This window comes from Calliphora vicina, chromosome 3 (genome assembly GCF_958450345.1).
Source record: "Calliphora vicina chromosome 3, idCalVici1.1, whole genome shotgun sequence".
NCBI lineage: Eukaryota > Metazoa > Arthropoda > Insecta > Diptera > Calliphoridae > Calliphora > Calliphora vicina.
Window position 1 is genome coordinate 129,651,999 of NC_088782.1, and position 16,995 is coordinate 129,668,993.

A 16,995-nucleotide genomic window follows, 5' to 3' on the forward strand; every position below is an offset into this window, starting at 1 on the left:
TTTTTTATGAAAAGCACTCAAAAGTTATTGGAAAACTAGATGATTTTCATACCAAATTTTGAAAATTATTTTTGATTTTACTTACATTTTTTTAAGAGTTTATCCAGCAGAACAATAATAACAAGAGAAAAATAATATACAAAGACATAACAAGTGCTCAAGACAGACAGACGGACGACTAGTAGTACGTACATACTTTGTATTGTTAGTGGTTGATGGTTGGTGGTGGTGCTGCTGCTGCTGTTCTTGCATAATGCGTATAATTTAAGAGAAAACTCTCAAGAATACAAAATTATGCGTGTATATGCATATTTTTGTACGCAAAGCTGCAAGAAGTTCTTTTCTTTTACGAAATCAATTAACATTTGTAAACAAACTTTTTCAATTAGGTAATACACACGCACTCGTACACAAACAACTGCACGCACAGGCATGCACATACACATAGTATCTATCTATACATATGCATATTAAATGATTGACTTGATTAGATACTTCTTTAAACTTGTGTCATTTTCTTAAAAAGGTACGTGAAATACAAATTCAACTGAAACCCATAGAAATAAGTTTAATGACTTGTCAAGTTTACTATGGGAATCATAATCATCATCAACATCAACATCACCAGCACCATCACCAGCTAGTGAATGTACGCAAATGAGAATCTTAGCATGATACCCCAACAAAGTGTGTGTTTGTGTCTCAAGTCTTTTGTTTGCATACATACACTCAGATCTATAAAATTCAACAAAATATGAAATTTCCTTTTTGTTTCATTCGTTTTGCAGCAGTGTGAGATCCTCAGTTTGTTCATCTTCGTATATTATCAGTAGCTATTGTAAATGTCATTTTTTTACTAAATTTACCATGCCATAAACATATCCTGCCTCTTTGACACACCAGTATACGTTGCATTTTATAATATGCAAACTTATTGCCCTGCTGTTGGTTGCATCTCTCTCTGCTAGGGGTTTCATTATTGTAGGATCTATTTCGTTCGTTCGTTGGTTTGTTTGTTTCCTAAAGCGTCTACTCCTAACAAATAGTACTATAACAACAATAACAAATAAACAACAGCTTTAAGCTGTCAGCAGCACTATTAAAATAAAGAAACCAAAAACAACCTCAACAACAACAATAACAATAACAGCTGCATTTACAACAAAAAAAACAGAAGATGTACGCAAAACTAAAAAAAATACAAAATATTAACTAGAAATAAAAATTGTGCCTTTTTGTTTGAAAGATTCCATAGAAGAGAGAAAAAAAAATGTTCTAGCTGAATGTTCTTTTCGAAAAGTTATCATAACCAACACCAGCGCTTTAAACATTTTTTGGTTTCCTAACCACCATCGGATACCACACCAACAAATGCTGAGTGGTGTACACAGTTTTTTATATGACTGGTAACGGCTGCGATGTTTATGTTTAAATAAATCCCAGAAAGATTGAGATGCAGGGTGCATGGTTTTCGTTTAAACTTAAGGTGACACTTTGCCTTACAACTATTGTGTTTAAAATAAGAGCAGAGTGCTCTAAATATTATAGAACAAAAATAAATGCAAATATTGTTGGTGAAAAACAACAACAATTTTATGTAAAAAAATTTTGCTATAACATATTTACAGTGCCGAATTTTATATATCCTTCGATAAAAATTTAAACAGAAAAGTCCTTTGAACAAGTTTTTGGTAAAAGAAAATGTTGTTATGAAAATATTTTTGGTGAATAAAAATTTGTCGGTCAAAAAAATTTAAAGAAAATTCGATAAATAATTACAAATAAATATAAAAAATGTTGCGCAACACCTTTATAGTAAAACCTTAACTGCAAAATATTTATAATACAAATGTTGCAGCAACATTTTTTCAACAAATATGTTGTTTATTGAAAAAATCTTGCTTGTTTATTGAAAAATTTAGCTGCAACATGTTTATTAAAATGTTTCTGGAACATGTTTACAAAAGAAATATTTCTGCAACATGTTTATAGAAAAATGTGGCAGCAACATATTTATAGAACAAATATTGCAGTAACATGTTTGTAGAACAAATGTTGCAATAAGATATTTATAGAAAAAATGTTGCAGCAACATGTGTATAGAACAAATATGGCTGCAACATGTTTAAAGAAAAATTTTGCAGAATGATATTTAAAGAAAAATGTTGCAATATGTTTAAAAATACTAAAAAACAATTTTGCTGCAACATGTTTATAGAAAAAATGTTGCAACATTTTAATAATAAAAAAAATGTTGCGTTTATCAAAGTACAAATTTGAAAAAAAATCATATGAAAATTTCAATTAAATTAAGAAAGGGTATTTCAAAATTTATTTAGGAATTATAAATTGTTGCTATCTTTTATTTGTATGAAAAATGTTGCAGCCACATGTTTATAAAAGAAAATGTTGCAAAAAAAATGACTTCAACAAAAAAAATTAAAAAATTTAATTTTAATTTGAATTTTGTAAGAGACATGTGAAAATTTAAAAATATTTTAAAAAGTTTCCCTTATTTGGGATTTTTAAAAATATTTTAGGAATTAGAGAATTTTTAATATTTATAAGGAACAACATAGTATTTCTATTTAAAGTTAAATTTTGTTACATTTTGGTGCCATCATATGGAAATTTCAATACAATTAAATTTAAAAAAAAGGTATTTTGGAAATTTCAAGTTTTTTTCAGGATCTTTTTTTTAATTTTTATTAAAATTAAGGATTTCAATATCAAAAAAAGCAATTCAAGTCTGATATGAACAAAAAATAAAATACAATTTGATTATCAATTTTAGTTTGAATTTCATTCCATTTTCTAAAATTCCTACCTCCACTGCCATTATTTCACTTACAACTGTAACAAAATGTATGTTTTTGTTTAGTTTTTCTTTCGAGGGAAAAAGAGCATTAAAACCTTTCATATGTATGATTATGCGTAGTGTAATGCTATTGTTGGATGTTGTTTCTGTTGTCGAGTTGAGCGCTGCGTAAGCTTAAATAAAACTTTTTATGCATTATTCATGTTATTGAACCTTGGTGTAGGCAACATTTTCACAAAACGAAAATAAGAAAAAAAAAATGAAACAGCACTCAAACAAACTCTCACATTCATACTACATCTGTACATGTTTTCACAGTCTGTATAAACAATATGGCAAATAATAATATTAAGTTTAAGAAGCAGAAAGAGAGAAGAAAAAAATATATACAGAAAAACGTAACACAAACAAAATTATGACTTGCATAACCAAACTAAACACTCTTAACGAAAAACCAAAAATAAAAAAAAATTAAATAAAAAAAAATAAACCAAATGCATGAATGTAAAATATACTTATAAATATCAGTATGTATAGACTCGTATATATATATAATTTTACAAGTCATAATAGGATTTGCATTGCAAATGTGTTGTATTTATACATATAAGTATGTAACAACAACCACAAAGAGAGCAACAATAACAACAACAACTGCAATATACAATACAGAATATTGACAATGACAGCAATATCCAAATGATAAGTAGTATAAGTATGTATGAATGTTTAGTTATGTGAGTCTGTATGTTTGAGAATATAACCAAGTACTACATGTCTTTAAGAATGTCCTGCAACATAAAATGCTGAAAATAGTACCAACCATTGTCTTGTGAGGCATTCAACAACAAATATCCATAGACTGTAAGTATTTATGATTATATTAGTAATAGTTTGGTTGCTTGTTGCTTTTAAAGATGCCCAAAACAATATGTCAAAAATATATTTCAATTTTTCTTTTAAATCATCTTGAAAATATGATTTCAATTGATTTTAAATTTTTCGATCACAAATAAGGAATAAATTGTATGGGTAATAAGTCAAAATGTTGGTTATTAATAAGAGTAGGTGATTGGTCTATGGATCACACAAAGAATTATAAACATACATTTATTCACAATGTAAAATTTACACATTTTTAGAGTCTAACCGAAACCGAACCTAAACTGATATTCAATCAAAAAATTAATATTCGCCCTAATCCGAAACTAACCGAAATCTGAAACATTTTGATCCTATTCATTTTATAGCATGTTTTAGCATACTTTTCTTATATCCCGCATCATTACATATTATTGGCAATGTTTTGTTGAATGTCATTATACTATATTTTAAATTTAATCAGATGACTGTCTTTTGTGGAATAATTTATCTCAATAGTTTTCAAATATCTATTAGTTTGTCCAGACATTTTCAAAAAGCTTACAAGTCCATGGGTTTGTGGTATGTTTTTCTATACTACGTTATGGGTATTCGGCTAAATTTTGTCGTAGAATTTGGAAGAACCCGAAGATTCGTAACGCTAATTTGAGTTATTTCACTAACGATATTTTAGCTGTAATTATAGATAACTATTAATTTTCGTAGAGAAGCTATCGATATATTTTGATTTCCATAGAAAAACTTTCAATAAGTTTAAATTTAATTTCTATAAAATTGTTGTCGATAAATTTTAATTTCTCTAGAAATGTTACCGATAACTCTGAATTTGAAAAATTATCGATAACTTTGGATTTCCATAGAAATGTTATCGATAACTTTATATTTCTATAGAAAAGTTATCGATAAATTTTAATTTCTATAGAACAATTATCGATAACTTTTAATTTCTACAGAAAATTTTATCAATAACTATTAATTTCTAAAGAAAAGTTATCGATGACTTTCATTTTCTATAGACAATTTATTAAAATTTTTTTTATTTCTATAGAAAAGTTATCGATGACTTTGAATATGAAATAGAAATGTTAGCGATAACTTTATATTTCCACAGAAAACTTATCGATAATTTTGAATTTCTATGGAAATCAGACCCATTACATTTAATTTCAATAGAAAAGTTATCAGTAACTTTTAATATTTTAAAAAAAAATATCACCAACTTTTAATTTTTAAAGAAAATTTCTATAGAAAAATGCTCGATAACTTTTAATTTTTTAGAAAACTTAATAACTGTCAAATTGTTGTTAACTTAAGCATTCTATATAGTTATGGATAATTTTAATATTTTCAAAATCATTTCATCAAAAATCAATCTAAAACTATTTCTTATGAGAATTGCTCTACATTTGCAAAGTTACAAACGTTATAACAAAATTAATAATTCCCTCCGCTGAATGAGCGAACGTATAAAGACAACAAGATGTCTGCTGTAATTTTTATTTTATTTTTTATTAAGATTTTATATCAATTGCAATGTTTTTTTTTATATGTGGAAATAAAGTAATAAAGACAATTTGATAAATATGTATATTTTACTGTATACAATACAAAATTGAAATTGAGTTTACAGGCAGTAAAAGAGATGTAATTTATGCACATAAATTCATATGCACTCGAACAAATACCCAGTAATTGGTGTGGCGCTTTCTTGGCACAATATTTTTGAAGGCAATGATGTTTGCTATACAACAAATATTTATTATTTATATGGTTTGTAACCACACTAAAGTGATTGTTGTGTTGCTAACTAAAACAAATATGTAAGTAAGTATGTATTGTGTGTGGTGTTTGCGAGTAGAAAATTCGATTTGTAGAATATTGCATTTGAATGAATATATTTATATTTATTTTTTATTTTTTGTTTTAACAGAAGCACGTCAGCATGTATTTAACATGTCCACCCAGGCGAAAATAATGCTCACAAAAACCAACTTGTTACAAAGAAACCGTTTTTTACTTTATTTTATTTTTTGGTTTAAGTTCTAGCTAAAGGCAACCTTCTCACTGATAATATCGTTACATACTCGCAGCACCACTGACACAACTAAATATTTAGTACTCGTTACAACGTATATGTATGACCAAATAATAACTATTTTTTTATTTTGTTGTCTGGTTGTATTGTGTGACTGTGTTGAATGTAAATCTTCCAAAAGAAATCATATTGGTAGGTAGTCTTCATCTTCATCATAAATGCCTACAGCAATTTTATTATTGAAATTAATTCCTTAGCAAAGTGATGGTGTTTTATACATACAGACGATGTTCATATGAATGTTTAAAATTACTAAAGATTATTTTTTTGAACAAAAACATACATTCAATCCTGCTATCCACATTAACATTTACATTTATGCAGACAGTTAGGAAATTATTTTACCATAATAATAGTAGTACATGTGATGACTTTTTTAATTAAACAATCATAAATGTTTCTTTTTTTTTTGTCTAACTTTTGTTGAAATAAATCCATATTTATTCAAAAATTTACAACTTTGAGTGATTTATATTCAAAACACATTTTTAATGTTTAAACCTTCAACTTCCTGCTTATAAGAAAGAAAATGCAGAAAACGCATATGACGTACATACATGCAAGTATGTAAAGTTATGTTTCCCCCATTTTACATAGAACTGACTTTAGCCATGACCTGCTGTTTAAATAGCTACAAGTACGTGTGTGCCTGCAATCTATACGCACCTTGGCTGTTCTAAATATTCACAAATATGTATTTTGAAATTGTATGAAAAAGTTTTTTTTATTCTAAGAATTTTTTGTTTAGATTAAAAGTCTCTAGGCATGTAAGAGTTACTAAAACTATACGCATTAAGTCGAGGGAAGAGGTACCAAAAGTTTGAGATAAAAAGGTGTGAGTTTTATCAATACCAGTCACTATAAATTTTTATTTATTATACCCTAATCCCTAGACTGGAGAGTATATAAATTGTGTCATAAGAAATGTAACATGCTAAAATATAACTCAATCTTCCAATTAAACTTTACGAGAAATTTCTTGCAAGAAAAATAAAATTTTATGTCATAGGTTCTAAAATTTTTTGAAAACGAAAAATTTCTGGGAAATTCTTGATCTAAATCTTAGCTAGTTGTAAAGGGTATTTAAAATTCGACTAGTTTGTTTTGAAATTTTAGGTTTTGTTTTTGATTTACTTTTCACTCTTTAGCCAGCATGAATTTTTTATCATTGAAATATAGCTGCATGATACAAATAAAAAATACATTGTATGCTTTTGTATCAACTTATATAATTCGAAAAAAAACAGCAATAAGGGAACACAGACTAAACCATTTACAACTTTTAGCCCACAAAGTCTTCCCATCTTTTTTGTTAAGTATTAAACTCTTTAGATTTTTTTGAACCAAATTGAATTATTCTAAAAATTGTGAGCTCTAGACTGCTTGGAACTATGTACTGTACAAGAATTTCGTCTGTATAAGACTTTAGTCGCTATAAGACCTCAGCCCGTATAATATAGACTATACTACGATTAGTATACGATTTTAGTATATTAGTATGGTATATGATTTAATACTAGATTAAACGATGGTATGTATAAGACTTTAGTCCAAATAATTCTGCAGTCTGTATAAGGCATTTAGTATAAGACTTTAGTCTATACAAGACTTTATACTGTATTATACTCTAGTCCGTACAAGAATTTAGTATGTAAAATACTGCAGTCTGTATAATAATTTAGTATGTATAAGGCTTAAGTCTATATAAGACTGTAGTTTGTATAAGACTTTAGTCTGTGTAAGACTATAATCTGTATAAGACTTTATGTATAAGAAAACTTTTGTCTATATACGACTTTAGTCTGTATAAGACTTTAGTCTGAATAAGACTTTAGTCCTTATACGACTTTAGTTTGTTTAAGACTTTAGTCTGTATAAGACTTTATGTATAAGAAAACTTTTGTCTATATACGACTTTAGTCTGTATAAGACTTTAGTCTGAATAAGACTTTAGTCCTTATACGACTTTAGTTTGTTTAAGACTTTAGTCTGTATAAGACTTTAGTTTGTATAAGACTGTGGTTTGTATAAGACTTTAGTCTGTATAAGACTTTAGTCTGTATAAGACTTTAGTCTGAATAAGACTTTAGTCTGAATTAGACTTTAGTCTGAATAAGACTATAGTCTGTATAAGACTTTAGACTGTATAAAACTTTAGTCTGTATAAGAATTTAGTTTGTATAAGACTTTGGTTTGTATAAGACTTTAGTCTGTTTAAGACTTTAGTCTGCATATGACTTTAGCCTGCATAAGACAATTAATTAATTTAATTTTGTGATAAATTTGAAATATTAAGAAAAAGATGCAACTTTAATTTTGCCCAGAAAATTTATCTAAAAATTTGACATACAATATTTCTCTTCTATAAAAAGCGTTATAACTATGTTTTTTATACAAATGTGTTTGTAATTTCCACATTTTTCGTTTTCGACCCCATTTAGGATCATTATAGCTAGCGGAGTCGATATAGCCATGTCCGTATGTCCCTCCTAACTATCTGTTCTACTCAACTTTCCGAAGCTCTCAAATAACTTTCAAACATAATTGATACATCAATATATCGGCTATAGTTCTGGTTCGGTTGCTATTTAAAATCTGAAAAATCGGCTGAGATAGAAGCAAAACAAACTAAGTCATGTACAGAGACAATTTGGATATCTCTCTCCAGCGACGTATACAACTCCATAGAAAATTGGACAGAATTGGAAACATTTTTTTTACCCGATTTTTTTTTCAACATACTTATGAAAAATATCTATGGGAAACAGTGTTACACGATACACAGTTTAACGTGCAATGTAATAAAATCCAAAAGAAGGTTTTTGCATAAAACTTGATTTTCATTTTGTCGCACCACCTCTGCGAGCACATGCCTTTCCTAGTACGCATAATGTAACATAATACAAAAAACTAAAAAAACAAATAAAAGGATTAAAGTGTAAATAGAACGCAACAGACACTTATGGCAAAACTATAATATTTGGACAGTTTTGAATATGATTTACGCCTTTAGGCAAATGTTTCAAAGAGTTGCTTATAATTCTCTCATGACCCATATTTGTAGAACACAGTAAACTTTTGAATGGAAGTCTTCCCACATACTTCTAAAACCAATTATATTTGAAAAATATATGTTTATATACTCGTACGTATCTTTGAGGACCTAAGTTTACTTTTTCTGTGTGAAAGCAAATGGCACAAAGAAAAAGTATTTAGCATACTTTTAACAAATCAAACTATTAACACAATTGTAAAAAGAATTTCTATGTTTATTTTTGTATTATTTTTTTGCTGTTCAGCTTACGAGTAACAAACCAATTGAAAACATTTATTTTTATTAAAGTAAATAACAAATTAGTTACATTGTACAACACGAAATTTTGCAGCTTCCTCTAATAAATACTATTGATATCTGGATGTAAAAGAACGTACAAATGTATGTCTAGCACTGATTTTGGCTGGGACTAAAACAAAATGCTACACTAGGCAATTGCGTGTTGTGAAGTACAAGATTGAAAATGTTTGTTACTTTTTTTTTTTTGTTTGTACTTTTTACTTCTGTGTTGCTGTTGTTGTTCCTTCAAATATATGTATGTAGATGAAAACGTTTGGACAAATTTTGTGTAAAAAGTTGTTGCAGCATGCCAACAAACCCTTACACGCACTTAAGATAATGTGAAGCAAACAAACTGCCTTTAGGTTTGCCAACATTTAATGTATGTATGTGGCTTAGAATCTTGCCTAAGAGCCCAACTAACCTTAACATTTAAATATGGCTTTTTCTTTTTATGTTTATAGTATATTTTTTGCGTCTAATGTCTGCATTTGCGTATGGAAATTGGCTTTGCGTGTTTTACGCTAAAGTTTTCTTAGCTAAATTTTGCTTTTAGGTTGTTTTTCTGAAGCCCTAGACACCAACTGATTGTAAGCATTTAAATGTTTAAGCATTAGATAACAACAAAAAGTTCTTTAAGTTTTCATATACAGACAAACAACATACATTTCTACATGACATGTAATGTATGCATGCATGATAAACTTTTTTTATTTTTTATTTTTGCTGTTGCTCATACAGATAGATAGTTACAACATTTGCAGACAATATTAAATAGAGCTGCCAAGTTGGAATTGGTCAAGTTCTCCTGGACTGGAAAATGTAAAGAAAAATCTAAATTTCCCAAAAAGGGACACTAAATTTTGACTTTGAAAACCTGGCTTATTATAAAAAATTTAAAAGCTTCTTTAATGAAATAAAACTGAAAAATTCGATATATTAAGATATTGTAATGAAATTGGGAACTTCGAAATTTTAATCAATGGGTTGATAAATGTTGGCAATGTCTTTATTTAAATACAGAAATTCCTAAAATGGCCGTGCTAACTTAAGACATATTCTTAAATATTCACCAATTTCATTTCCCCTTAATTCAATAAAAATCTTAGCAGTTGGTTATCTAGTGCTGACCAGCCCAGTATACACACAATTAGGTTTATTTGTAAAAGTTCTTTCTATAGGCTGGATTTCGTTATTTGCTGTTTGTAGCCTTTGGTTTTGTTTGTTTATTTGTTATTTTTACAATTATTATATGAATGTATGTCTATATTTTCTTACATTCTTTGAGTATTCAAATCATGATAAGATTTTCTTGTTGTTATTTGTTTAAACTTGTAAATACGCATGTTCAAATGTGTTTTTCCTTCATTTTTTTTTTCGTCTATTTTTCCAACATACAACATATTTGTTTGGTGCTGGTTGGATGTTAGTCCGTTTGTACTAGTATGTATTTCTTTTTCCAATCACGTGCTTTGGTTAATTGTAAATAAATATGTATGTTTATTGTGTAAAAACCGCAAATCTTTATTAACTTTACAAATATCAAGTTTGATAAACCACCAAGGTGGGCTTTTATTATATTTATATTTTATATATGAAATCTCAAAAAGAATTGCTATATGACTGAGTACCCAGGCAATTATTGTTTGTACGTTTATAACCACATATATTTACATACATACATACATACATTCATACATACATATGTATGTAATAAAACAAAAGAGCTAAACAACAAACTTGGTTGGCCACAATTATCTGTCTGTCCCTTTGTTGGGTGTCTCTCATTTAAATTGACATTCATTCACATTGACATTGAGTTACTGCCAATTATTTAACAATATAATTTAAATAAAATTATTTCAAATTAGCAGATAATCTATATGAAAAATTACTAGACATTAATTGCATTTAAAACATTAAGAGAAGACCATTTTAATTTATTTTTCCATTAGCTTGTGTATGTTGTAGGGTTTACCAGGCCATGACTGGACAGAAGATGTTTTTATTATTTTTTATTTATTTTTTTGTTTGGATTGAAAGAGTTTTCTTAAATAATTACTTCCTTTTTTCAATTTAGCTTTAATTAAAAGTAGCAGCAAAAAAAATCAAATGTTTGTTGTAAAGTCAAAAGACATTATTAAATAACAAAGCTGTAATTTGCTTGCATTTTACTGCAAATTAAACGATGACTTCACTTCAACTTTGAAAGATTGCTGTTACCCTTTGGATGCGTATTTTTATGCTGTCTTGAACATACAGTCTGAGGTAATATTATTGGTACTCTGGCTAAATGTTAGTTGACTTTAAAAAAACTTTTAAATGAAAAACATTAATCTTTCTAAAAATTACAAAAAAGTTTACGAAATATTTCTTTAAATTCTAATCAAAAACCTTAAACATTTATCTAACAATGTAACCTTTAACGTCTTTAGTGAAAGAAATGTTATTTTATTTTAAACAAATATTGGCCTGATATTCAGAAAAGGTTTTATTAAAACTAAATAAAATTAAACAGTAATCAAATTTGCAAATCCACCGAATTATTGGCAACAATTTAAAGGAAAATCCTCTGAAATCAAATCAAGGAATTGATATTATTAATAAAATTTTTTTTTTCTCAGAAAATGGGGGTTTTTTAAAATTTTTAGCTTTTATTTTAAAACATTTGTTCAATAGAAATTTATTCATCTTTTGAGACCACGAACGAATAAGGCCAATATCCGATACTCTGTTGCAAAGTCAAAAGGTATCCCAGATAGAACGTTCTTCTTCGATCGAAACAAATAGTAGTCGGACGGGGCACGGTTTGTACCGGCAAAAACAACATGTGGCCGATCGTTATCATGATGGAATATTACGGTTTCATGTCTGGCCGTATTTTCTGGGCGATTTTTGCAAATGCTCGCTTCAAACGAATATGTTGCGTTCAGTACAGGTTCACTGTGAAGGTCAGTCCAGATTTCAGCAGCTCATAATAGATAGGACCCTTTTGGTCCTACCAAATACAGAGTTTACCTTAGTGCCATGGATATTTGGCTTTGGTGTCGATTCGATATTTGTCTTCCGTGAACCGCACAAACCATCTCTCGCAGGTTGAAATCGATGAAAAACATTCACCATAAGCTTTGGTCAGAAATCGGTGTGCTTCAGTTTTTTTTTTTTTTTTCAAATTAAAGAAGTATACCAAACTTCCCGCATATGACGATTTGTTGGTACAAAATTCGACATTTTCAAAGCAAAGAAAAACGTTGTTAAATGTGAGAATAAATGACAGATATATACTCTATAAATGACATATAAGTTATGAAAAACAAAAACCACTTTCAAAAGATACGTATTGTAAATTATTTGATAGGAAATACTAGGCCCCAAAAAATGGGAACTCTAATACTCTAATGTTCTGTAATGAATTATTTTTTATGGAATTGAAAGTGAAAGCAGTGTAAAACGTTTGTCAAAGTATAAGAATATGTATCATAGAATAAATACATAGAAGGGAAGGAGAGAGAAATGGCTACAAAATTACAAAACCAAAAATACTATTAATTTTCCATTATTAATGAAATAATTTCTAGATATTTTTTGTATATGATGCTAATATCACAAGCCCCCTACTGTAGCAGTCAAATAAAAGTAATTATGCGAAACCAAAAAGTAAAAACGGTTAAATTTTTCGTTAAATAATAACTTCCTTAATTTACTCACATTATGGTGGTTAAATATACACACCTCTCTGTTATAATAACAGCACTCACTTCGAACGGCCTAACTAACTACAAAAAACTAAGGAGTGGAATTTAATAATAAGAAAATATTTTAATTTCAACCAAAAAAAAAAATATATAACAAAACAAAAAAGCTCAAACTATACAAGTGAACTAAAGCACTGAAAATTTTCGGAATACAGAAATACGTACAGGGAATATAAACAGAAATTAAAATGCATAAAAATCATAAAAACAAAACTTTAATCAATTTTACCGTGACAAAGATTCTTTCTTTCATTCTTGATTTTTTTCTTTTTTTTTGTATAAAAACTAAAAAACTCGGAAAAAACAAGCAAGCAACGTCAAATTTGAAGTTTTAAAGAAATTTATGATGTGATATGGAAACAGTCATTGACGTTTGTTGTTCTTGAGAATGGTGTTTGACAATAACTATATACATAAATTTATTTATAAAGATACATTCATACATACGTTAATATGTATAGGAGGAGTTTGTATGTGATATTGCAGTTATGTTATCAAAGTGATTTTTTGTTTGTTTTGTTTGTTGTTGTCGTTTTGCTGTTGCAAACGTGTTGTTTTATATGTTCGACGTGCTTATTTGACGAGTGCTCACTCATAAACGCTTATAAACACTGCACGTGATTTTCATTCATAAACACAGTTTCGATAAATCTTTTCACCTGCATAAAAACATTGAAAAAAAAAACGAAAAAAAAAAACATCAAATGTGAAAAATGAAAACTACAAAAAATTCTCTAAAAGCCTTCCGCTTTAAGTTTTGCTTTCTTTTGTTTGTTGTGGAACCGGCATTGTCTTATACTTCCAATATTTGTTATAAATATTTTATTGTGTGAACTTTTTTTTTGTTCAAAAGTTATATCTAATATTTAAAAAAGATATAATAAAATGATAAATAGACATTAGTGCATATAACAACATATTTATGCTTGTATGCATTTTGATTTATAAAATAAAAACTCGTTTGTAATTTATTTAATATATTAATTAATTTTTTATACAGCAAAAATAATATATCAATTTAAACTAGTTATTAATTAATTAATATATATTTTATGATTAAATTTATGTGTTTTTCTTCCAACGAAAAACTTAAGAAACAAATCGTAAAATGGTAAATGGATACGAAGTTACAGCTTTAAAACAAAAATTCCATAAAAATATTAAACAAGAGTGCTATATTCACCTTCACCAAATATTGAAAATAATTTTTGTGAATAAAGAATTTCGTGAAAATATGTGAAAACATCGAGGTAGTCATAGTTGTTTGCTTTTAATAGCAAACTAAGTTAGACTATAGCGGATATGTTGAGTTATCAATCGTGTATATAAGTTATTTGGGTGCTTCGGAAAGTTGATTTCAATATATAGAAGGAAAGATATAACATGCTATATCGACTCCGATCCAGAATATACTTTATGGGGTCGTAAATAAAAAATGTGGAAATTACAAACGGAATGACAAATTCATGGTAAAGGGTATACAAAATCCCAAAAATGTGAATTTTGTAATTTGGATCACATGAGATCACATTTTATCCGAGGTGATTAAATGCTTATATACTCTAGGGCAGGCACGTATTCATGGAGTTAGGGATTCACTGATTTGAAATTTTAGAACAATTAGGCTAAAACTGTAATTTGGTCATAAAGTAGATTCAATTTGGGAGGACCATTATTAAATTTTGACATATTTTTTATGTTGACATAGTGGAAGTCGGAGTAAAATTGTCTCCAATAGTTAACTTTATTTGACCTTTTTATTTATATTTCAAAATATTAAAATTTTTATTTCAATATTTCGCTACATCAATGTGTAGCATCATCAGGAAAAAATTGTTTTTGTTATTTCAAATTATTTGTCATGACAAGTAAGGGATTCAAAAGATTCACCACAGCCGGCTAGATATTTTATTTCACCATTTTAAATTAGAGAGAGAGAGAGCAATGCATTTTAGTATTGCTAAAATGCATTGTTGCAAAAAATTCAATTCTGTGAATTTTTTTGTTGAATGGCAAATAAAAGTTATGACATTTAGCAAACTCTCAACAACGCTATATAGTTTTACATAAGAATTGTAAAACCCAACTGTTTTCCCTAAGCCTATTTCGCAAAATCCTTTTAGACATAAATTGCGTTTTATGTGCATTTAATAGTGTTAATGCTATTTACATGCATTACAGCTAATCATGCAGTAGCTTTTTCCGCCAACATGAAAAGCTAAGTAATAATATTAAACTTGTCACGTATTTGCGCAGTAGTCTTGGCAGCAGGAAAGTTACAAATTTAACTAAATACATACATAAATAAATAATTGTTGTAATAGCTGCAGAAAATCTTATTAAAAACCACAATATTAATAATAAAAATATTTTAATGGGTTCCTTAAGTAATGCGTAAATACATGTTTGGAAATTCCCTGTACACCATTTTCTAATATCCTATGATGATAGTTTGATGGTAGGCAATAAAAATATTTATAATATCTAAGTTTTACACATCAAACTTAAGTCACACTCTAGCTCTGACTTTGACTGTGACTCTCATAAACAAACATAAATTTAATGCTCTTACTAGACATTTATATAAATTTTATTTGCCGATAAATAATTTTCATTTTATTATTTCCTTAAACAAAAAAAAAATATAATAAACTGAAATAGTCATAGGGGTTTCTTTTATTATTTTTATTATTATGTATTCAAACCACCATTGGGCAACAACAACTATGGATAGATGATAGTGGCATTGCGAATAGAATGAACAGATCAATATCGTCAATTTACCTATTATGGAGACACGGCATGGTCGCAGTACGACTAAGCTTGGACATCATGCATGTGCATACCAAACGAATACTAAGCATACACACTTTTTGCTGTCTGTATGTAGTTGTTTTCGTTATTGTTGTCATTGCAATAAACATACTTTGACCACCCAAAATGCCTGACATTTTGTACATAATATTACTAACAGTTTCAAAAAGCCATGGGCAACTACATATTGCAGATACATAGATGCATTAACTCGTAGTATTACTCTCGTTTGAGAAATTCTATAAAAGTTTTTGACTTTAAGATACACGCAGACATTTGTACATACTCATTGGCAAAATAACATTGTCCCAAAGTCTTGACAATTAATGAGTTGGTTTTATTTCGATTTTTTATTTTTTTTTTTTCAAGGCCACCAATAAATTACTTGGGTGATGATGGAAGGAAGTATGGCATTTGTGTCTTTGCTTTTGCGATTTGTTAAGAAATTTGTTTCAAGTTTGTTTTATGTGACTTTAAACATTAACCGACCTGTCAATCAAATTGTTAAACACATGGCTACGGAGGATAAGAGCGCTTTTGAAGTTGTTTAATAATGCAGCAGAGATAGTGAAATCATGTCATGCAACAGTCGTCCAACAGTCCGAAGAGATCACAATATAACCTTATTTGTCAACTGTTTAGCATGAAGCTGTCAATGAATCGTATACAAATAGTTTGTCATTACTAACTTATTTATACCTACATACATAAGTTCAATTCTAAATGTCTGTCTGCATACGTAACATTATTAAACAAGTTTGTTTTTCTCTAAAGTCCTTGTTTATACGTACATATGTACATATATTTTGAATTGATATTTTGTTTTTGGTAGACTGAGGGTTATGTCTGTGACTGAGGAGAAACAAGTTAGAATGATATTTCCTCCGGCTGTGCGGAATTTTAAATGCCCTTCACACATAATCAGAACAAATATTTAGTTTAACAAAACTAACGTATTAGCAATACAATTCAAAGAAATAATGTAAAAATTAACTATTATATTATTATAAAGAGAGTGAAATAAAATATTTCTCTCAACATCCCAATATTTTTTTCATTTAAATATAAAGCAAATGCAATTACTATTTTTATAACTGCCTAAAAGTATGCCCCCGTTTTGTGCGTTCAATTTTCTACGAATTCTTGGAATATTCTCAAAAATATTTGGATTTTATGAATTATGATTGTTATGAATATTTTAGACAAAATTTAATCCATATCTATTAATATTTTTCATAAGTTAAAGAATAAAATATTAAAAAAATCTATATTTTTTATGTTTTATAAGATGCTATGC